The following is a 23,995-nucleotide window of genomic DNA, read 5'->3' on the forward strand; positions in this document are numbered from 1 at the left end:
ACTATACTATATTAATACAATTAACTATACTATATTAATACAATTAATATAATATAGTAACAATATAATTATGAATAAACTACAACGCATATTGTAGTTTAAAATTATTCGTATCCGGCGACGAGTTTAGCGGAATTCGCCACTGTGCGGCGCTCGACACTCGACTTATGCCCAACTGAACTTGGATTACCCGTCTTTTAAGTTTCGTCTAGATCCGTCTAGCTCGATTTAAGCGTTGCCTAAACCGAATCCGGTTAAGTCCGAGCGAGAGGTGACTTCGTTCCGTAGTCAGGTCCACGGTAGACCATCGGTTTAACAACCATGCGGATCATCGGTGCGCGAGTATTGACGCGTGAATCCATCGGGGGCTGACTCGGCAGTTACAGAAACCAGTTTCGCGTAATGAAAATAAACTGTACGATGCAGGGAAGTGTCTCGTATATCCTTGGACGCGGAACGATAGACGGAAGCGCGCATATCGAGCTGCAACCAGCGTCACGGGTCCGCATATCGGGGAAAATGAAATTGTTGGTAGTTACCGGGGCGAGCTAGTAGCCATAATAATCGATCTCTGTGCAGCCAGCCCTCGTAGAATCGAATTCGAGCTACTAGCTCGAACGTACCGATTCAGAGGGGCAAAAACAATGACAGACGGGGCATTGTGCCAGTACCGTCTGCCCATATGTGTGCAACAACTTCCATACGAAACAAATTCCCTTGTTTCTCGCCATCGGTTGTCACGGCAGCGGCAAGACTGTAATGTTAGCTACCCGAATCTGTGCGAACGGTTGTTCTACGATCGAGTCACATCCGATGATAATTCTCCTCAGCTTGGACTGGACTAGGTATAGGACAGGGTTAGGGTTGATTTAAACTTAGTTTAGGTTATATTCAGTCGTAGACTAAGTTTGAGTTATTGGGTACACATCGGAAAAGCGACAGATCGGGTAAATTTTTAGATATGTTCTTGTAAAAATATTTTGATGTAAGTTAGCTTAAATGAAAGCTGAAAGTGTCTACTTTAAGATAAGATGGATTAGATTGCAATAGCTTGATGAGATCGTTTTAAAAAATGAAAGGAAATCGATGTCTAACATTATAGGGTCTACAGGATTTAAAAATGAAGGTTGACGAATTTTAATATATACTTCTGCAGAGATTTCTCTATGCAACATAGCTTAAATTAAAGCTCAAAGTATCTACTTTAAGATAAGATCGATTATACTGAAATTGTACAATGCCTACCCTATCTTAGTCTAAAAGAACGCGAACGGACTCGCTCGACAGCCTAATGGATTTTGGTTAGCTAGCCTGGGCTACGTCCGACCGAGTCTGGACTAGGTCCAGGGTGTTAAACTGCGCCCGGACACAATCTAAAACACGGAAAGAGAAAGTCCTAATTCCAATTCCCGGCGAAGCCGGCGGGATCGATCGCGGAGCGAGTGGCACAAAAGAAGCGAGAGAGCAGCGACGGAGGGGGGACAGAGCCGAGGGAGGAGGCGAATCTCCGACTAGGCGTCGACAAAACCGAAGCTTTCGAGTAGATCCGCGTCGACGAGGAAACTAAGATCAAGCTCTCACCTGCGAAACGACAAAGAAGCCGCACGAACGCCTCGCCGCGGCGCCGCGTCGAGTGGTCTTTTACGTGGCCGGGAAAATGGTGAACGCAACCGGCCAACGATCCCGACCGGCCGCCGAGCCGGGGAATTGTCGAAAGGGGGCCCTCTGACCCACATGCACGACGACGGGGAATAAGAGGGCCGCGTTGCGTCTTGGACGCAGTCGATACACCGTCGCAGATCGGTCCGATCATCGAGAGGGATTGGAGAGGTCGCCGGTCTGGGCGTGTAGAGCTCTTACGGACTCGCTACGGGGATCGGTTCTCGGCCGCCGATAGGCTTACAAAAAGCTATTGTTACGTCGACTTTAAGTTTTCACGCCGGCGACGCCCTCCTCGCCCCTCGCGCCCCGCCGCGGTGCCGGCAGCGGGCGACACGCTCTTTTTTCGAGCTCCAACGTGACGTGAATGCAGCCCTTTGTGCCGAACTTTGACGGATCAATCCAGAGCCCGGCCGCGGTCGTCGACGTTTAGCCGTGGTTCCGGAGCCTGTCCCTACCCACTTGCGATAAGGAGAACAAATTGCCCCAGACTCGCTGCCTCCGTGATAGAGTCTACGGAGTACTGGCATGTCTCGCCTCTTCTTTGCTTCAGAACTCGTCGAAATACTGGCAGGACTTTTGGCACGCGGCGCGGACGGTTCATGATCGGCATCTTCTTGCTCGAGGCTTGCACACTTCGTCTCCGGGGAAGGTCATCGGGTTTTCGTGAAGCGATCTTCGAGACGTCCATTTTAGGTCTGAACGTCTCACGCTCTATAATTGACTCAACTCTTTGCTCTTCGAATTATTTTTCAATTTGGTTACCAGCAGCTATCAAGTGTTTCATTTTCAAATGTATTTTCAAGACAGTTCTTTGGCTTATTGTTAACAATTTTTTAAATTTGTTTCCTGTGATATATTTATCACTATCACTGCTGACAAAGTCATTTAGTTCGCGATTTTCATTCATAAATATTTAGAGGATACCATGTGTATGATTTTAAGACTTTTAGAAGATCTTTTACAGGTTAGCTAAGTAAACGTAAATTGTAACATTCGACAAAGCGATGGATAAGAGCATCAATAATAAGCGCGCATGAGTGCGCGAATCTTCTGGAAGCACGTTAATTACTTTCTCACGCGCGTATCGCCGAAGTACGTGGCGCCGATGTATCGAAGATCGAGTTCCCAGAGGTGGTAGTTTTTTTTCTCGCTCCGGGTTCTCCTTTGGCCCCGGAGTGGAGTCTCGCCGGCACGGAGATTGATCGAGGGGTCTCGGACGAAATTGAAACGGAAATATCCAAATTTCTTGTCGGTCCTCGGCAGAATGGAGCCGGGGTTACCGACGTCGTCCACGATCATTCCCGGCGTAGATACAGGCGAGGCGGCGGCCGACGCGTATTTCGAACGCGAGCGCTGAGAAAAAAAAACCCATTATACTTTCGCCCTCTTATTTCGCGTCTACCCGGCGGGGCGGCGCGAGAACCTCCGGAACGCCAGAAATAGATGCGCGGACGTCTCGTTGATCTTCGTTCAGCGGGACAGATTGAAAATTAAAACCGAGTCGACGGGTTAGGGCACGGGACAGCTCGCGTCAGCTCGAGTTTTAGCCGTGGAAAAATTAGATCCGGCGGCCTCGTCACGCGTCGGCAATCGAAACGGCTAATTAATTAGTTACCGATCGTTGTTGGGAGCGGCCCCCCGGGGCAAGGGTGGTCGAGGGTGGGGAGCGGGGGGGGGGGGGGGGGGGGGGAGCGCGGCGGCATTCAAATAATCGCGGCTCCGTTCATAACCGGCAAAATACTTGGAAATTTGTTATACATTATCCGCGCACACTCAATAATTCCCGGCATCATTATTAGCAGACGCGAACTGATTACGAATTCGTCGGTCCGATTAAAAATTAATCGAACCTCCTCTGATATTCTTTGTTTATTATTATCCGGCCAGAGAGCCTCATTAATGGGCGCGAAACGCGCATGCTGTTTACGGATTATCGTGAATTAAAAATATACTTATGCGATCCCAGCCCCCCTTTCCCGCCGAGGGGATTAACGAATATTTCGTTGATTCGCGCGACCGTTTCGAATTGTGTTTAACAAGGAAATAAAAGGGAATTAAAAGTCACGGGTTCGATGGGCTGCGAGAAATTAAAAATTAGGGGGGGGGGGGGGGATTGCGCCGGATCCGGTGCCGACAATCCCCTTTGCCACGGTCGAACGCATTGCTCGCATTCTATAAACTCTCTCTCTCTCTCTCTCTCTCTCTCTCTCGCCCTTTCTCTCCGACCACTTTTAATCGCATTACGACGGCATCAAAACAAATTAGGAGAACTCTCTCAACTAATCCTAACCGAGCGACGTCATTTTCGTTTCTTCGGGAGCGGGTGACCGTTCCAACTGGTCGGCGATTCGAGTGACACCGCGAAGAAATAAACAACGCAATTTGTAATTGCGTGTTTCAGAAACAACTGGTCCAATTTTGCATATTTGTTCGAAAAGTCTTTGTGCTCGATAAAAATGCTATAAAAGCCTCGTTTTATTAAGCTTTATTTCACTTCTTACTTTAAAAAGTGAAGGAGTGTCTCTTTTGTCTTCCCTTAAACATAGTAAACTCTCTCAGACTTTCACTTTAAAGCTGTGGAACAATTTCTTTAGAAAAGAGGAACAATAATTTGGGAGATTTTGTTAGAAAATGATGATTGAAAATGACCGGTCGCGCTTTCTGGTTCGGGACAAGGCCGGCGCGGCTTCGCTAGAGACAAATATAAACGTAGGTACGGGGAGCACATAATTTTTGGCGAACACGTGTATCAGCAGTCAGGTTCCAGGCCCCTATCTCGGCCATGCTCTATCGAGATTCACCCCCGATAGTGACAACGCTCGTTGCCCTCTCATCTCTCGGCGGAACGCCTACGATCGATTATATCACGCACGTTATATCGTGTATATAAAACCGCAAGGAGCACGAGGGCTCCCTAACCGCGCAGCCGGCGGAGACTTCGTGACGAGGAGCTATTCCTGGAGTATTTTAGGGTTACAAGTTCCGCCGTAGATTGTGGAGATAGGCCCCCGCGGGCTTATTTATGGATCGAATTCGCGAGATTTCCGGGAAAGCTCGTTTCCCACCCTACGCACAGCTATGTGTGCAGTCCCCCCTCGTCGTCGGCCCGGGCTCATCGGCTTTGATATCGCTGCTTTGATGAAATATTATCGGTAATCTGCCGGATGTGTTCTTTCCCGGTACGATTCCTACCGCCGGGCCCTTCCTTTTTGCCCCTATTCCTTCTATCTAGTGTCAGAAGACGGTTTCCGTTTGATCTGTTTACCCGAGGGTATGTTTGCCTCCTAATGTGTCGGATGAAAAGACGTGCGAGCTGCCTGTTAGGGGACAAGCTATTTTTGATGATCAGTACACTCCTCGCAGGAAATTCCTGGCGATGCCAAGTTGACCCATTCAGGATCTAACCGGTGCGGTAGCTAATAGTCTCAGTAGGAAGATCTAGCTAATGTGACAGCTAAGGTGATCTAATGAGTAATTCTTTACGTGATATGGCACCTAGATCGTCTTAGACTAGGTTGACTGATCTTGTAGTTGATGCGGTGACTAAGATGACCAAGCACAGATCATAACTTGGCTACTAGTTAGAACTTCTTACCAACAGTATTAGCTATAGCATCAGTTAGAGCATCTGTTTTAGATCCTCTTAACTACCACATCAGGTAATGACCTGTGCTTGACGCAGAATTCTTCACCTGACGCGATAACTAAGTCGACCTAACTTAGTTCTATACTTTATGCGATGGCTAAGGTAACCAATTCCAGGTCTCTAACTTATATGCCATCTAAGTTGTCCTAGCCCAATTCTCATCACAGTACCTGAATATATCAATCGCTTTATCTCTCCTTAAAAAGCGACATAAATCTACTAATTGGACCAAGTATCGTCCATTTCCTACCAAAACACTGGTATTTCTGGTTGTAGCGTATCCAGGCCGGAGTACAGCGGCCATGTTAATCAAGGCAGCCCTGTAACAGGCTGTTCCCATTCGGAATCAGTCAACCTAGTCGGTTGTCCTAATCGATCTAGTGTTAGCCCGGCACACTGCTGCCAAGACTGTCGCCATACCGTGGATTAAATATTTTTGTACGAGGCTCAAGGACTTGGAGGTTGATCAAGGCATCCTCTGGACGAACGAAGATGGGCCGCGGAGCGAATGCGCGCGACAAGGAAGGCCGACCACTCGGCCTTTCTGGTTCAGGGGTTAACTACAACACACGTCCGGCCACGGCAACCCTCGTAACATCAACCTTTTACCCATTCGCGGTCACGTTGCGTCGTTTCTGCCTACTGTATCGTATCAACCGACAAACCAATCAGGTTCCCACAATGGGGCCGACGCTATAGCAACCGGGACGTTTCCTTCTGATTTCACTGACGTCGGGCTTTCTGCCCGAGTTTTATACGGGCGCGATCGGCCCCGTCACTGGCATAGTGAATTCAACATGTCGGGCCATCGATAAGCCATAGAACTTGCCAGCGGCTTTATTCGAGCCGGCTTTTAATTTTAGGATGTTGTCGTCTCGAAATTTGATGATCCTGAGAATTCGAGGCACTGTTGCCGGTTCTCCATGACACGGAACCACGAACTTGTGATCCATGGACCTCTGATCCATAATCTGGTGGTCTTTAATTTGGATCTAGAATGATTCAGATCTAGCTCGAGTCTACGATTATTCGCACCCTTTTAGCTTAGGGTTATAATGATTTGGAACTTTCTAGCTTGGATCCTTAACATATTGAACCTTTCTAACTTGGATCTAGAATGATTTAGACTGATGTAGCTTGGAGCCATCCTAATTTGGATTTCTCTAATTTGAATGTACACTGACTTGAATTTCTCCAATTTGGATGTATCTTAATTTGAGTTTCTCCAATTTAACTTGAGTTTCTCTAACTTGGATGTACCTTAATTTGTATTTCTAATTTGGATGTACCCTAAATTGGACATACTATAATTCGGACTCCCAAATTTAGACCAACTTCGACCCAGCTTTAGCCCTGACATGTCCTGCTCTGCTATAGATCTTCTATCAAAAGCTGAGTCTATATTCAGTGAAACCTATCACGTTAAAAACTCACGTGACTATACGTAATCTTGGTCGAACTAATCGCAGAAATTGAGACAACGAGATTCAACAGTGTCCATGGTTCCAATATAATAAAATTATACAAACAAGGCCAGACGCAACGCGTGGCATTCTGGATGCTGGCGAGTTTTAAGTACATTTCGGCGACGAAAGTCATTAATCCTGCTTTGTGCCGAGAACCGAGCGGCCACTAAACGCAAAATACGGAACAATAATGGCACCAGCCACGAGGATACTCGGCCAGAAATCCTATTCCGTTGGACCTGTACGTCGCACAGAGGGTAGTATTGGTTTTTTAGGAAATTGATATAAAAATCCATGTACTTTATAAAATAAGTCCTGACCCAGAACCCGCGGTTTGGCTGAACGCTATAGGACGCAATAATGTTCCAGAAATCTCCACCTCATATAACCTCGATTTTTAGACCCTTCATATGTTCCTTGCAAAAAGAACAGCAGCGCCGCGTGCCCACCAGAAACGATTCACGGTTTCAATATTCTCCACTGACCTCCACAAAATTGCCCGATACTCCCCCGGGACGCCGTTACCTCAAAAAATAAATTAACACCTAAAACGAGGTTTAACCTCCATAGAAAAAGTATTAAACGATACTGCAACGGCTTTCCAATTCGCTTACAGCTATAGTTTTAGTATCACGGCTGCCACGATTGGCCGAAAACAGTGCCAAAAAATATCACGGCCTCTTCGGAGCTTTTAAAAAGTTTGCGAAATCATTTTTTAATTCTGAGGCGGGGAACATGATTTTTCGGATCCAGATAGCCTATTCGAAAAAATTGTCCAAACTATAAAATGTTTATCGAATTCTCGGTCTTGGTTAGATATGCGTTGGTCAGTGCTAACTGTAAAAATTTCTGTGAACCGTTCGGACGTCTTAATAAATTCGAGTCTTGCAAAATATTCTTTTAGGAGCTTCAGGAATAGATTAAAAATAATTTGGAGCCCAGAGGATTCACTAAAAAAATGTCCCAAGGGATAACAATCGCATGGAGTTATCGTTCTTTATTACATCAGGACTAATTATTAATAGTCAATTTAGAAATTTTTGCAGCTCATCGGTTGTTTCAAAAAATTTGTTTCTCCCAAAATAATTTTCTAAAAGGTCCAAGGATATTATAAGAAATGTTCGAGCCCAGAAGAAGCCCGCAAAAATTTCTCGTTTCCCTCGAGTTTTCAGATAACACGTGTCTCCTCGAGATAGGAAGCGAGAAGGAGGCTGTGGATTCAAACAATAAGTGCCATTAGGGCCGCGGTGGTGGGGACCCCATTGATGTCGGGGATATCCCTGCGGCAGTCTGGGATCGGGTAACGCTGCAGCGGGTCTTTTTGAATGGGCCTAGCCCGCGATAAATGACGGCGCATCGATTTGCCATTTGTCTCGGTCTCGTCGGGCAACGTTATTCCCCGGCCGGCCCTCTGTCTTACGTCGACGCCATTTGCCTGGAATTTGGCGCACGTCGTGACGCGTGCTGGTATGCAACTGCCGGACGTTTCTCCGGCACAAAGGTGACCGTCCCTGGCTGTATAAGTAAGGCTCAAGGAAACGTCCGCATTCCTGACACCTGACGGCGCGTTCAATGGAAGTCGTGTGCCGACTCACCCCTTTCCGCCGAGCCCTCCCCTCGCGATACGTTACACCTGGGTAGGAGAGGCCGAAGGTGGGCGGTGAATTTGCCCGTCCCTCGCATTAGCTTGAATGGACACGCTCTGATTCTTGCTGCGCTACAGAGCCCGCCGCTTCGATTTCGGATTGTTCCCCCCGGGTTTTTTTTTCGGCTGCCGGCTTCGAACCCAGGAATTCGAGCTCGCGCATTCATGGCTGCCGTTTGTTTGTTCACGGTGAATGCCGGTTTACAGCGCCGGCATCTATCCGGTTACGAGGCCGGGGACAGCGCTATTTAAACAACCAGTAGTCAAGGTCCATCCCCGGCCGGTTTATTGTCGGGAAACTTTCCTTTGGCCCGCCACGCGAGCTTCCCTCGCCAATCAATGACGATTGACCTGTCGTATACCCGCTGCACCCAGGCCCGGTCGTATCGGATGGCTTCCCTCGATCTTATTCACGGATTCAATGGAGTATAGATCACTCGACAGCTGACAGGTGTTGGGTTCCGGTCCGTGAACGAGGAGTCTGTTCCTTCGATTTATTTCTGAAGCTTCTGAATGAGTGGACAGCGAGCACAGGGGACGAGATCTGACTCTTGGCCATCCGAGGAGTAATGGCCCCGGAATGAGTGAGTCGTCCACGCGAGACGGCCTCCGGAATTTTCTGTTCGGCAACCGGCCGTGCGAATTCGATGAAATTTTCTGGGCGATTCTCTCCGGTACGGACGCAACGCAAGCAAATTTCATTGCCAGGAAAACCGTATTTAGTGGACGCAGGAAAATTCGTCTGAAAATATTTAACGTGGTAATTGGACGGTGTAGGCTGCGCGCGAGGCGAACGACTTTGACAATTTTTCCTGGGAAAGCTGCGGCATCAATCTGGCCGACGTTGTTTTTTTTTATTATTATTTTCTGCCAACGCCGATAAACTATCGGGTAAAAATTCGTTGGAAAAATATGTGCATCGCGGAGAAGAAAAATGATGATTCTATTAACGAGAAAAAGAGTTGCACGACGTCAGAATTGATCAATCGTACGGCCGGACGAGCACTCGGTCGAAAAGGTTATCAATATGCAAAAGGGTCTGGTGAAGTTTCTGGAAAAAGGGAGCAAGGCAGATCGTTGATGCGATGGCGCAGGCCGAGGCGTGGGTTGTATATGGGGAAAAACTTGAGCAAAGGCCTTGTTATCATGGTCGTTACCGCGATAATATCGCTGTTCTGCGTACAGTAACACAGCGGGACGATATTTGCCAAGTAAGCTGCATGCAACATAGTCGCCGGTTACGTGGTTACACAATGGTGACCTGGCTGTAAACCCACTAACGAGAATGCACCCCGTCACCTGGCTCGAGTTTACTTTACTGCTGCGCCCTTGGTCTGTGTAAGCAGCGAATAATGAAGGATAACTGTTATTTGATTCAGTTTCGAGATCCGGCTGGTCCAAATCCGCTGTTTCCCGATTCCGAGGAAATCGACAGCTGTCGCCGGCAAGAAGCAAGCTATATTTTTCCGCGGCGATTCTCTGCCAACAAATATCGACGAGTGTTCCGACGGATTCGGTCGAAATCGTTATTCGAACGTTGCGAAACGTTCGAGCGATTTTAATAATATTCCGTCGGCCGAACACCTAGTCGAACCTTCGGCAAACATAATCAAGCCAACGCGGGCGAAATAAAATCACCGTCGAGGTTGATCTTGGCACTTTGAGTCAAGATTATTGAAATTGACGTGGCCCGGTGCCGCTTAATTACCATATCGGTTTCAGATGTCCGTGGCCGCGAATGATAATGGCGGTTTTGATGAGCACACGCGTGACCCGGGTCCCACGGCCCGTGGATGCGTGGCTCGATGGAGATCGTGTATTAATCTGAGAACTCCGTGGCTGGTCACACTTTCCGGCAACGTAAACAGAAGGTGGATTCCAGTCCGCGGCTTATCGTGTATCCACAGGAGGAGACAAATATAAACAGCTTGCAATAATATCGCGGCCCCGCCGCGCCGCGCCGCGTCGCCAGGTTTAATGAATTCGCCGATAGCATTATACACCCCCAGCGCTGGGACTACCAGACGCCATTGTTCCCGGTGGCTGGCAATTAATCGTAGACATTGTACCCAAATATTAGCAAAAATTCCAGCTGCTCTGTCCCAGGCTCGTCCGAAGACAATGCTGGCTTGTCCCACAATGATTCGTGTACGCGGGCCCCGACCGTCAGATTCTGAATGCCAACGTAGCACATGGCTGCCACGTACTGATTCCGAATGCCTACAATCGCGACCAGCCGACTGGTTGACCTGTCGGATCAATGTCCTAGCCCGGACCTTCAATTTTCGATGCTTCCGGTCGCTGGAAAGCACCCGAATGCTTACAAACGCCCTTCGTTTGTTCGTCCCGGTGGTCACGGGACCTTCATATGTTAGCCCTTTGGAATACTCGAGATCAATAAACGTCTTCCATCTGCTCTTCAGAGACCCTACGTTTTCCACGACCGACTTAAGATGATCATAAGTGTGCTACTTCAGATGCTAATTTAATACTTGGGATCAAAAAGGGATCCTTCATCCATTACCCTATTATTTTTGACACCTACTTAGGGTAGTCATGAGTCCGCCACTTTAGGTGGCAGCATCTTATAGTGTTAAATATCATTTAATTTTATAATACTTCCTTGAGATAGCTAGTTCTTAAAATAGTCCTCGATAAATTTCTATTTCCCTAACGAGTCTGCTGCACGAGAAGCTAGTACCTTAGAGCACCAATCAATCTTCAATAAACGCCTCTAAATAATTCCTCCAAGACTTCGCCGTTTCCAGGTGTAACTTAGGGTCCCCGCGAGTCTGTCACTCCATCTGCCAGTGCCTAAAATTCCCCATTGACATCGGATCGCGTTAATCACGTTAATCACGTTTTATCTAGCTCCCCATAGATCTCGCACGCGGCTCGCCCCGCTGATGAGTCCTCTTCTTCTACGACCCGCCGACTCCGTCCTCTACTGCTCGTGCCCGCGACCTAGGCGAAACCGTGTGCCATAAATGGTTCGCGTGCAATCAATATCCCGAGTTGTTTGTACACGGTATTTGTATCAGCCTGTAGGGAGGCTCGAGCGTTGGAAGACGACCCCGGGGGATCCACCGGTTGATCGTAGCGCCGCTATTTACTTATGTAGCCGTCATCCGGCCGATCATTAATTTCCATTGTCCGACTCGTCGTTTTTCGGGGTTATTTACAACGGGGCGGAGAAACTCGGTTGGCCATTGACGAACCGCAATTCACGTCGGTGACCGCGCGAGATTGGCCCGTTTCATAATCCCCCATATTCCCGCGTAACTAACCGCTTACACCATGGGGGCCGGGTCAAAAGAAAAATCAGCGAGGCGGCGGCCAGAGGCGAGCGGAATCCGCGATGAGGATCGCGGGAAAGATAAAAGCCGGCGGATAACCCGGCCGCGTTTCGAGTGCTGCCGGTTACAATTGCGGTTAATTACCGGCATATTCAGGCGCAGGATACCCCGCGCTCCTTAGTGGGGCAAAGGGGGACGACGCCGGGCGTCGCGTCGCGCGGCGGCGTGCCTACTAATCCGCCGCGCGGATGCAACGGTAATTCGTTAGTTGCGCGGGACACGTCCATTGAATTAGCGCCGGGCTTAATTAAATCGTCCAGATAAACAACTTCCCTTTGGGGGCCGGGGGTCCGGGCGGCCGGCCGGCCGGCCACGTCGGCCACGTATGGCCTCGGCTTGTCTTTATCTCCTCGTCCCAGCGATATTCAGCCGCAGAGAGTTTTTCTATCGGCCTGGTCAACTGAATGGAGGGCCGACCGCTCTTTCAACGTTTCCGGCGTTCGGCCGGCACAAAGGTGAAGAGTGAAAGGGCCCCGGGAGTGCTCTCTGTGACCCGGTGAATGCGGTACACCGGTTTTGATTTCGTTTCGGCCCGGCGTTGAATAAATATTGGACAAGGAGGATTCAAGGTAGCGCTGATGACACGGACCTGTCACCGGCGCGGCACGCCGCATGGATCCCTTGTTCCGCTCCGCGCTGTCCAATTAAATCCCTCAATTTCCTAATCATTCTCTTCTACCGCGGTTAATCAAAGCCCCCCCCCCCCCCCCCCCGCGGCTTCTCTGTCGGAATCGGAGATCATTGTTGTTCAGCTACCCGGGAATAAAATTCATTTGCATACCTGCGGACAATAGGCCGCACTGCGCGCAGCCGCCATCCGTTTATGCGCGCCGCAAATGGTCCTGCGCCCTTCGAACGAGCCCTTCCCTTGCCGGCCTCTACGCGACTTCAATTTTCCGACTGTTAATCGCTCAGGGTGTGCCCTTTAAGCTAACGCTCGACTGGCAATATCACTTCGACAATGGAAAATGGAATAGTTTTGGCTCTTCTTTGTAACAGTACTGTAAATGCGATACACGCAAAGTGAGCTCGAATTTCGTCATTTCACATTTTACGAAGAATAGCTGTAATTTTTCATTTGACTTTTTGCTATGAAATAGCGGAACCAGAGCGCAGCAAAGGAAGTTTCTATCCGATGGATAGAGTATTATGCGGTCCGAAAGGTTTCTGCACTAATTTTTAATCTTGGACAAAAAAAAAGCAAAAATGTTTTAATTCTACATAAAATGATCTGTACGTAAACCTTTCTATTATCTCAATTTTTCATTTCCTAATCACTCGAGATGTACTCGTCAAGCCAAAGAAGTCATCTAAACCCTCTTCGTAGCTAAGCCGAGAACAACGCTGCTCAAAATGATGATCCCCTTTCTCCCAATCATATTCACCGTCATTTTGAAGGACCAATGTATTCAGCTATGACGTTCACATCATGAAATATAATATGCGTGTAGAGCCGGCACGGTTGACCCCTTTCACCAGCCATAAATCTCGATCCTGGCGAGTGGGCTGTGCCCTACGAGTGAATGCTCCTCGCGACAGAAACATCATCTTCAATACACCGTAACTCGATACACCTGGAGGGTTCGACCGGGCCAATAAAGAACAATGAAGGGTGTTAATTAACAGTGTAATCAGATATCTTGCTCCAGTCGCGTGTGATAGATTCGATGCCCGGGTCGAAGCAGTTCGTAGCCGTCAGACTACTGACCTCCTTCTAGGTCACAGCTCTATCATTTTCAAACTCTGGTAATGGGTAGTCGAACCGGCCCTTCATTATACCTACTGGGCAGCATGATCTACTACTTTGTACGATGAGTGGATTACAGTAGTTTGTCTGATAAAAATTTATGGACTACTGTGTTTCACTAGGGTGTTATTTTAATGTATCTCATTAGGGGATTATGCTACTTTGTCTGGTTCGTTGTAGAATGTAGTGTTATGTCTGAGCAGAAGGTTATACTACTTTGTCTGACCTGCGAATTATACTACTTTGTCTGACCTGCGAATTATACTACTTTGCCTGACTAGAAGATTCTACTACTTTGTCTGTCTATAATATCACGCTACTTTGTCTGACTAAAACATCATACTACTTTGTCTGACTAAAAAAATTCTACTACTTTGTCTGACTAAAAGATTCTACTATTTCGACTAACAGAAGATTCACACTAGTTTGTCCGACAGTGGGGTTATGATACTTTGTCTGACTGTAAGATTTAATTACTTTGTCTGACTATAATATTTTACTACTTTGTCTGTCTAAATGATTATACTACTTTGTCTATCTAAATGATCATACTACTTTGTCTCACTAAAAGATGACACTACTTTGTCTGACTAAAAGATGACACTACTATGTCTGACTAAATGATGCTACTACTTTGTCTGTCTTAAAAGATCATACCACCATGTCTGACTAGCAGATTCTACTACTTTGACTAACAAAAGGTTTACACTAGTTTTCCCGACCGTGGTGTTACACTACTTTGTCCCACGAAAGTATTTAGACTACTGCATTTAAACAGAATTAATTCCTCGTCAAGAATTACGCTACTTCGTCTTATCGTTTAACCATGTTGCTTCGTCCGGCCAGTAGAATGCACTACGCCGTCTAGCTTTTCGACGTGCACTATTTTGTCGATCGAATGTCACGTCCCGCCTAACAACCGCAGCGTTTATCGCGTCGAGAATAGTTAAAAGCTGGAACGTCAACATTTCGATTCTTCTACGTCAGGAACAAACTATCGCGTACCGTTTGAAAATATTGTTCGCCGGTCGGTGGAAAATCGAGCGTCACGAAAAAATATTTGCCAGCCTATCAGTTTGATTGTTCCCCGCATCGTGCCGTGGAATTTTTTTTTATATGCTAAATAACGCGGGCGTCGTTCATCCTACGCGATAGCATTCGGCCGGGCATGTTACACGGGGTGCGTCTGTTCAATTGGCCCTACTCGTGTTGCGAGCTTTGAAAAAAAAAACGATCGACGTTTTACCGACACCTGTCAGACAGAAAATAACTCTTGTCATCGCGGCCGGATCGACTATGGGCCGCGAGCTAACCGGGAAATTGTCGCGTTGCGCCCGGCCGACTTCAAAGCTGTAACGTCCGCGTAATTATTTTGACAACGACCGGTGGTTGCGCGTACGTTTCTTTGATCTCCGCGTACGCGCTGCCTCCCTTCCTGCCGGTTTTTCTTTCTTTGCTCGAGATTAATATGAATTAGTATAAAAACCGAGTCTCCTCGCGCGTTAATCGTCAAACGCGTAGCCGTTGGGGAACCGCGATGACGCGCGGCGGTCGCAAATCCTGAAAACGCGATCGGAACGCGTGAAAATGAATTTCAAATTCGCTTTAAAACGTCAATGTATTGTTTATAATTTATTGAGATGATCATAGGAGAAATTAAGTTTTACAATCTATTAATCTGTAACTGTAATTATTTTTTTTTAATGAATTTTATCCTACTACGTCATTCTAGTTCATTTACGATACACGCGGCGCCTGATTAGGCGACGATTAAAAATGACTATGTCAAAACGACCCGGTGACCAAAGGTCAAACGTCAATTTCTCGTCATCTTGAACATTTCGTCCGCATCTCCGTGATTCGGGATCAGCGCGTGCGTGCACCGTTCCGCGAACAAAAAGCCGCGTCCGCGGATTTTATCGCAGCGCGAGCGCCGGTGTAAATCAGCATCGTAAAGCCGTCCACGCAGAAATTCTGTATCTGGTCGTTATTCAATTATCTGTTCTCCCTTTTAGACACCTATGGCCTGACTCGTTCGCAGCTTAACGGCTTACGATACCGATTCCATCCCCTTTGCCCGTTGCCTGCTCATCGCCGCTCGCGGAACCGTAAACCCAGTCATATCGGCCGTCGTAAAAGCCATGACCGAGCATCGAGCTTTGCCTCTGAAGGGGGCAATTACTGTTGCCGTGAAAATGAAAGCAGAGGGTTGAACGATGCAGCGCGAAAATATTCTTTCATCCGCGGTATCTCTCTCCCCCCGCTCTCTCTCTCTCTCTCTCTCTCTCTCTCATTTTCTCTCTCTTGCTTTCTATAGGTTTTTTCGTTAGATAAAATTATTCAAAAGTGCTCCCTTGTTTTCTATCGATCTCCCCTGCATTAATACCGGCGCTCCTACGAAAATATGGCGGATGTTACCGCGCACTCGATGATCCGTTCCGCCGTATAATGCATACATGTTCCGCAGGCACACACAAAACAGGCAGGCGCTGGCACGGACACGGTACTCGAGGGATACGGTGCTGCGAAGGGCGTCCAGTTCCCCGTTCAAGGCCCCGGCTTCAATGAATCCCGCCCTTCTGTTGTGCTTATATCGCGATTTTCTGACATACGCCCGCGTATAAGCGTCATCGGACCGCGACCCCTCCGTTTTGGGGGATGCGCACGTCGGATGAATTTTTAGGAACAAGCCCTCGAGATCACCGCTCTGTCTATCCGACATGGTATTTTCATGGCTGTTTGGGGTCGGGGTTTAGGGAGCACCGAGGGCGATGGGCACACCGATTCCCGGAATCTCGGCCGTCCACATGCCGATTTATTGCCGGGAATATCCACAGATTCACGATACACTTCGACGTTGTGGAATCAGATCGATCAACGGGTTAATTTTCACGTTCTCGCGAGCCTGGATACACCGATCCGTTAGGTAAATGGATTTTCTGGGGCGTGATGTTCTACGGAAAAAAATTGTTGGCCAAGTCAGCTGATTTTTCGTACGGTTCGGCTGGTCGGATAGCCTGGTCCGGTCGACCGGTACGAATCGCGTGGATCCTTCGAATCTGGAGTACGTTGGACTATCAGTTAATCTGATAAATGGTTCGTCCGAGTCGCTGTAGACTACAGAAAAATTTGTTTCTTCGAATCAGCTGATTTTTTTGGACGAATCGGCTGATCGCATAGTCTGGTGAGATTATTCGGTATTGAACAAATGTGTACTTTGTATCAGGACCGATTGTCTGATAAATATATTGTCTAAGTAATATGTAGGTTTGACTAGGTTTAACTTTTTAGATAATATAACAATAGCCTGGATATTGTTAATGTCTGAAATTATGCGATTTTACTTGCGAATTAGTTGCTTTGTTGGCGAATTTGTTTAGCTGCCTGGAATCATTTAAAAGAATCCTTTGTACTAGGACGATATTATACTAGTACTCCTAAGATTAGAATGATTAGAGTGATCCTAAGATAAATGTGTTATTTATGTTATAACAGACTCCATAAAAATTTGTCTTGTCAAATCAGCCGATCTCCTGGTTAATTATCTGATCAAATAAACCAATTACCTACTCAGCATCAATTAAACGAATCCTTTGTACAGGACTTTATTAGACTACGAATCCTTAACAATCACTGTCAAGTGAGTTAGACTACTGAACCATCAGATAAATATTTTATTTAGGTCAAAACAATGAACATAAAAATTGATCTTGCCGGTTCAGCCGATCTCTCCTGGCCAATTATCCAAATAAATATTCCGATTACCTAGTTTCAAACTAAACATTTATATCAAGACAATATCGTTCTTCTAATCCGCCAGGCAAACGTATCATCTAGCTCGCAACAATCAACATAAAAATTTATCTCGCCAATTCAGCCGATCTCCCGACCAGCTATCCAACTAAATATTACGCTCACCTATCCGGTATCAATTGAACAAACCCTTCGAACCGGCACTTTGTCAAGCCACCAAACGATCAATTAACTATTACGTCCAGGTCGCGATAATCCACATAAAAGTAGCCCGCTCCAAATCAGCTGATCTTCCCGACCAATTAAATAATCGGCTGACCAGCACGATTAGCAACCCGGTATCAATCGAACGGGGCTACGGTTTAAACCAGTATCCCGATATCGGGTATCATTCGATCAGATTTAAACAGTGATTTCGCATGTCCAGGGTCGCGGCAGCTTTCGCGAAAGTTTTCTCGGACGATCCGTCGATCGTCTATCCAGCTTCCATCGAATAATAAATCCAGGGCGGAGGGTTTCGAGACGTAAGTACACTTTAATCGTCGCGCTTAATCGGAAAACCGAGGGGCTGTTCTTCGTTGAAGTTTCGGAAACGGGAGGGTTCCGAAACATAAGGCGCGGCGGAGGGGTAGTAGAAACGCAGTGAGAGAGAGAGAGAGAGAGAGAGAGAGAGAGGAAGAGAGAGAAGGAGAGAGAAGGAGAGGTACACGTCTACCTTTCTTAATCACCGTCTCTAATCGGCCGTAGCTCGGTTCATCAATCTCTTCGCGCGGCGTCAAAGAGACTGGAAGTTGTATAGTTAATGAGGCCGAAGCGCAACGCTCGCGGGCCTACGAGGAGCTCACCGCGCTCGCAGCGGGGCTTTCAAAGCACTGTCTTGTTAATTATTCGACGTTTGCTTTAGTTTAGACCGCGTAATCCGCGCATTATTCAGCAGCCGCACGAACGCAGCGCGGTTATCAATAACATATGACGCGGATTCCACGGCCGATTTGAAATTATGCGTTTAACGAGGCTTAAATATTGCACGCACAGGCGCAGAGAGAGGTACACGCACGGGCGGGTACACGCGCGCGCGTGCCGCAACGTCACACTCGGTAATCTGGCCGGCGGATTTACGTTGGCCGCCGCCGCCGCCGCCGCTGCCGCCGCGCCGCTCGCTCCGTAATGATCGATAGTATTATATCGTATACACCGCGGGGTTCCTCGGTGTGCTTTGCTGATTACATTACGTCGAACGAAGCCAGATCTCTCGGCGAGCATTGTTATTCCCTGTGTAATCGCTCTGTCATCGACAGCCGACCATAACCCGCCGCTACGCACACCTACGCGCGCCCGCGGAAAAACCAGGCGGCCCGGTGCGCGCCGCTTGCCAACGGGACTGGATTATCTATCCAATCCTGAAAAGATCGATCGCGATCCAGATCCCGTCCCGGAACTGCAAACTATTCCTGGTTCTATAGGTTCTTCGTAGTTTGGCTGCAGACACCGGGCCGGAATACTCTAACCAATTTCTGGGACGAGACGTTGCCCACGGCACTCGATTAACCAGCCTCCGCCGAGTACAAAGATATTGTTAATTAAAAGATCAACCTCGGTAACCGAAGGTACACACTGAATAATTATCACGTGCGCCAGGAATCATCGAAGATCGGCGAGCGGCGCCTGATGGAACTGTTCGATCAACAAAGAGCTACCGACGACCGTGTAAGCTCGCTCGCCTCCGACGTACCGCGTTAACATTCTGTCGCGAGACGTTTACGACGATACCGTTCCGCGACTACGGCGCAGTTGCGGTGCCAATTACTGTGTGCCCTGTCGGCAGTTCCCAATTCTTGCTGCTAAGTGACTTCGGCGGATCAAGATACTGTGCGAAATAGATTTTCGATTCGATCGCAACAAAAGAAAATTAATGCAGAGCTATTCTTTTACTTAACAATTGTAATTAATTCTGAAGAAATTAATATATATATATATTAGACTTCAATGTTTGATATTTTGTACAGCTAGTTTCGATATAAATTAAACGTCGACCCTCGTTAGCTCTGTATTTTTAAAACATTTTTATAACTTTTGTGTTGCTTGAAGAACTTCCTCTTTTTACATGTGCAATTTTGACGAATAAAAAGAGTTGTTCGTTGCACGTTGTAACGTTAACCCTTCCTGCCCTACTTTCGGACTCTAACAGCGATAAGGCACAGGTGTAAGTAGGCCATCAATTACGCGCGCGACCAGTGGACATTTTTATTATTGATCCGGAACATTAAATGCAGTGGACAAGTTCCCACTCTAAATACATAAGTTTTATACTTTATAATACATAAGCCACAGCTTTCCAGCTCCATTTGAAAAAGCGAGTACTCTCAAATCCTGCGTAACACACGCGACCATGGTGACCGTGACAGTCGACGCCGGATTTTATTAAGTTGCAGTTTAATAGCCGGCCGTCGTTTCGTGTAGCGTGGACGAGCGAGACAGCTGCACAGCGATGAGTTAATAGCGGTCTGACGGGCCGAGACACGACGAAACGCGTCATTTATGAAACGTTAATGACGACAGAACTTCCCCGCGCACTTTCCGGGATCGCATTCCCGAATTATTAAAACAACCGGATCGCTCCGCTACCAAATTGGTTCCTGCCACTCTGATTATTTCGGATCCCGTCCCCGCTCAGGTATTCTCTCAGTTGGCAGCGTTCGGGGGACCCCTGATGGATATTAGGGGTCTTCAGAGAGCCCGGAATAAGATCAACATCGCGTAACATCGCCGGATTTCGCGGAGGGCGTTTCTTCTGTGATGAGAGATCTCCGGGAAATTATCAGCTGGACTCTGTCAGAAAGGGCGTTCCGTGGCTCGGGTAATTCTTGCTTTGGATCATTAGCGCGCGTTCTACTGTAAGAGTGCGCAGTGTTTCGAGTGAATCGAATGGGTCGGCTACGCTGGAATTATTGCGGTGGCTTGTCGAAAGTATAATCAGTGATTTATGTGAATATGCAAGTGTATATATTTGTGTACATGTTACTGGTGATTTATGAATAACGGGCATTCTATAGAGTGCGTACGCATTGCATATTATACGAGAATAAGAGAAATATGAAAATTATTGCGTAATTTCTTTGTAATGATGTATACGTATATTATTATCTGAATATATGTATGAATACAATAATACCTGTATATGTATATACGTTCATATATAGATAGATGTCATCTACATAGATTAATATCTGCATATATTCACGTGTATATTATTATCTATGTACAATGCACATGTATAATCATATGAAAATTATTACGTAATTTCTTTATACTGATGTATACGTGTATTAATATCTGTATATATTCGCGTGTAGATTATTACCTGAATATATGCATGTATACGGTAATATCTATATCTGTATATTCATTCATATATAGATGGATGTCACCTATACATATATTAATATCTGTACATATCACGTAAATGTATATAGATTTATGTATAATATAATATATGCATAATACTACACAACCCATAAAGTCTCTTTCGGTCGAAATCGACGAATATTGTAAATACCGACCCAATTCTTTTTCAAAACAGTTTATTCCGCGATTCTAAAGGTAACTAAAAAGTTTCAAATAAATTATATCGTTGAATGTTTCGCACAAAACGCGGTGCTTCCGTTTGGAATCGACGAGTTCCATGAATATCGCTGTAATTCTTGCGCGTTCTACAGAACAGTTTAATTCATGCTCCCGAATATAAAATAAATCTGAAAATAAATCCGATGATTGACTTTAAAACAGTCATTACATTTCACTGCCGAAAGGGAACGAATTCGATGAGCAATATCGTCAGTTAACGATTATAAGCAGTTTCAATAAAATTCTCTATCGTGTTTCTATTATGTTTCTACTTCGTAGATACTAATCAACCCCATGAAATTATCTGTTCCAGGAGGAGCCAATGATCACGATCCTCCTTCCAGTAACAAGGACGTACATCCAGATGATTCATTAAAGATTTGGCAAAACGGTGAGTGTCGTATCCACCTAAACATCCTCGAATCATCGTAAAGAGTAGGAAATAAATTCTGAGGTCCGTTAAAAATTCAATATTTGATGAGAAATATTTAAAAGTCTATTTAATACTTAAAAAAGATTTGACACTTGTTTCGTAGGAAAATTGAAATCGACGAAACGTTTTCGTTCGGATTATTCAATCGTATAATTGCAATAGTGAATCGTATGGTTAGAACAGTAGGTTGAATTCATTAAAAATTTGGCAAAACGGTAAATTACGCAGCTTAATTCTTGAATTATCGCAAAGAGCAGCAAATAAATCCTAGCATCCATGAAATATTCGACACTCGGCGACAAATATTTAAAGGTCTAATATTTAAAAAAGATTTGACACTAGTGTCACAGGAAAATCGACATTGACGAACCGTTTTCCGAAATCTTACGGTCGGTATAGTAAATCCCATGGCTGGAACAGTGGCTGGATTAACTCTTCCACTCGGCGGGACGTTTTCGCGGTGCGTCCGCGGAGAAAACGTCCGGATGACGGGCGGCAAGTTATGAATTTTCATCGGGAAGTGGGACGATAAATTTGCGGCACGCGGAGAGGCCGGCCATTATGTAGATAATCGGGCGACAGAATTTACGTGCCGCGATGCCGACTTTTGTAGACGGAGCAGCGAAAACGAAACCGCGGCTGCGGAATATATTCGCGCGGCACCGGGCGGCCCCACCCGTTTTTAAACTTGTAATGTCTCCGGCACCGAGGCCGAGAAGAGACGCTCCGTGCGCGCGCTGGTGGACCACACGTGTGCACTTATCCACACACACACATATATATATACCTGCACAAACACGGTCGCAAACACAGGCGACGCACACGGAGGAAGCCTAAAGGAAATGTCTGGCAGACACCGGCGAACGTGATATCCGAAGTCACTCACGAATTCATAGGATCCCTTTCTTCTTTGTTTTCCCCCACGCGGCTGTGTAAGACGCACACGTGCACGCGTACCGATTCGGTAATGTTCCCGAGGATTTCCCGGCAATCTCGGCCCGCTTTCCTCCAAATCTCCCGGCAATGAGCCGCGTGATGCAGCTCTTCTTTTTCTTATCCCTTCGTCTTTCGCGGTGACGTTCGCGAGTTGAATTTTGGATGGACGTACCTCCGGCGCCCGTGCGACGTTCCCGGATCGTTTCTGGATGCGCTACCCACTTCGCCGGCGACAATATCCTTTCCAATATGAACTCCGGAGATCCAACCGGCATCCGAATCGCGGCGCGTCGTCACCGGGAATAGGATAGCGGAGCCCAATTACTGTGTGGAGGATAATTACTGGGATCTTTGTTTATCTTCGAGCGTAATTTACTATGTGTTCATCGTGTATAATGTGTTAGATATTGTTTTATTTGACAATTCAGTGGGTTATTTGTTTGTTAAAATTATTTTGTTAGAAGTTCTTGGAGGACAGGGATAGTTATTAATATTCTTCGAAACTGAATTTTTGCGAGGTCTATTTAATATTTGAAGATTTGATGTTTTGGCCATAGGAAAGTTGATATCGACGAAAGCAACTTGACATTTATGGTAAGTCCTTAACCCTTTGACTACAGAGTTTTCTTAGGTATAGGAAAATAATAACAGACATAGGTATGTCAATCGCTATGACGACTATGATCGTATCACTATCAAGATAATCGCAAAGAAAGAAAGTAGCAGTATTTAATTTAACCTGTTCAACAAAATATTAATTTGCCCCTGCTCCAGTCAAAGAGTTAAGAAATAGCATTCAAATTTCTAAAGTTGCATACAACATCGAAAACCCTGCTAACAGCGCACGATAATTGGTTCCGTTGCGCTAAACAAAACTCGCGACGCACAGTGGTCCAGTTTGGAGAATTCGGTAACAAGTTGTTACAACTTCTGCACCACTATAGATATATTCACTAAAAATAATTGAAAACGTAATCATTTTTGACGATTAAATACCTTTGACATTTATGAAACAATAAATTTCACTCAATTTCCATCGCCTTTCAATCAAAGAGAAAATTGTTTAAATGCATACCGCTCTCAAAACCCACTTTAAATATTTATAACAGCTAAAATATTCATTCAATTTCATTAATTTAATTTCGGTGCTCCGTAAAATAAAGCTATACTAATGAAATAATGATCAATATCGTAAAGCCGACTTTTTCCGTTGAACGATACCGGAATTCTTCGAACCGAACCGTTGCGCGAATCCGAGGGCAATAATACAAACCAAGAATGTAAAATTACGGAAATATGCGGCGCGGAGAGATGCCTCCGAGGAGCGGCGAAATTAATGGCGGCCATTGTTTTCTTGGCACGGGATTTACATCCGCGCTCCGCCCGCCTTTGCCCCGCCGAGTGAAACGTCGTCGGTCCCGATATTTTACCGGGGTTCCGCCCCTCAATCAGAACAAAGGGATTCCGTTTGTCCGAAAGTTGCGTACGTACGAGGTAATCCGCATAAATTGCTGGTAACAGTGGCGTTCCCGTCCGGAAACACGGGAGAGGAGAGTCGGCAACGGAAACGAAGAAATTGGTAAGAAGAGGCGAGAGAGAGGAGAAGCGAAGGGGGCTCCCTCGGCTGGTCCCAGAGCACGTATACCAGGCGGATTTGGGTCAACAATGTGGAGCCACGTAGATATAGCCACGGCGAATAGACTGCCGTAACCGATTGAAAGTATTCT

The 23,995-nt window shown here is 46.4% G+C and overlaps 1 protein-coding gene across 1 annotated transcript in view; it reads left to right on the top strand.

The window, feature by feature from the left end:
• Positions 1-23,995, top strand: part of LOC144472508 (uncharacterized) — a 339,391-nt gene that overhangs the window by 24,749 nt on the left and 290,647 nt on the right. The window contains exon 2 of the mRNA XM_078185668.1: positions 21,213-21,290. The gene's annotated coding sequence lies outside the window, so the exon portion shown is untranslated. The remainder of the gene's footprint in view (positions 1-21,212; positions 21,291-23,995) is intronic.

This window comes from Augochlora pura, chromosome 7 (genome assembly GCF_028453695.1).
Source record: "Augochlora pura isolate Apur16 chromosome 7, APUR_v2.2.1, whole genome shotgun sequence".
NCBI lineage: Eukaryota > Metazoa > Arthropoda > Insecta > Hymenoptera > Halictidae > Augochlora > Augochlora pura.